The sequence below is a fragment of the Jaculus jaculus genome, chromosome X (genome assembly GCF_020740685.1).
Source record: "Jaculus jaculus isolate mJacJac1 chromosome X, mJacJac1.mat.Y.cur, whole genome shotgun sequence".
Classification (NCBI taxonomy): domain Eukaryota; kingdom Metazoa; phylum Chordata; class Mammalia; order Rodentia; family Dipodidae; genus Jaculus; species Jaculus jaculus.
In genome coordinates this window covers 30,960,920-30,962,145 of record NC_059125.1, presented here as the reverse complement: position 1 = coordinate 30,962,145, position 1,226 = coordinate 30,960,920, and positions in this window count along the sequence as shown.

Sequence of the window (1,226 nt, the reverse complement as noted above, 5' to 3'; positions counted from 1 at the left end):
CAAGCAATGTAAGACATGTAAGACATATTTCATGCAAGAAAAATCTAAGAAATACTACCTTGAATTCAAACCTTTATCACCTGGATGAAAAGGTACATAAATCAGGAAAATGGTATAAGAGGACACCAATTTCCATCATTTAAAAATGTTTTATTTATATATTTGAAAGCCAGGAGTGGCAGTGCATGCCTTTAATCCCAGCACTCGGGAGGCAGAGGTAGGAGGACCACCATGAGATACTACAGAGTACATGCCAAGTCAGCCTGGGCTAGAGTGATAGCCTACCTCAAAAAACAAAAAACAAAACAAATTTAAAAATTAAAAAAATATATTTATATATTTGAGAGAGAAAGAGGTAGAGATAATGGGTGCACTGAGGCCTCTAGCCACCATAAATGAACTCCAGATACATATGCCAACTTGTGCATCTGGCTTTATGTGGGTACTGAGGAATTGAACCCATATCCTTAGGCTATGCAGGCAAGTGCCTTAGCTGCTGAGGCATTGCTCTAGCCCCTCCAATTTTTCAAGGTAGGTCTCACTGTAACCCAGGCTGACCTGAAGACTGGCCACAAGCTCACAACAATCCTTCTACTTAAGTCTCCTCACTTCTAGGATTAAAGGCCTGCTTCACCATGCTGGATCTTTTCTTATATTTATTTTTTTAATCTTTTATTTTATTTTATTTTATTTATTTCTTTGAGAGAGAGATACAGAAATAGGCAGGGAGAGAGAGAGAGAAAGAGAATGGGTGCACCAGGGCCTCCAGCCACTGCAAACGAACTCTAGATGCGTGCACCCCCTTGTGCATCTGGCTTACGTGGGTCCTGGGGAGTCGAACCTGGATCCTTTGGCTTTGAAGACAAGCACCTTAACCACTAAGCAATCTCTCTAGCCCCTAAAATTTTTATTTGTATGTGTGTGTGTATGTGTGTATGGGCACACATACCATGACATGCATGTATGGAGCTCAGAGGACAACTTCATAATTTCTGTGCTCTACTTTCTTTGAGACACAAACTCTTGCTGCTGCAAACAAACAGCCAGACTGCAAAGTGAATGTCAAGCTAGCTGGCCCTCAAGCTTAGGATTCTTTGTCTCTACCTCCCATTGTCATAAGTAAGTTGTGATCACAGATATGTACAGCACTTTGCATCTGGCTTTATGTTGGTTCTGGAGAATCAAACTCAGGCCAGAAGGCTTTGCAAGCAAGTGTCTTTAACCAT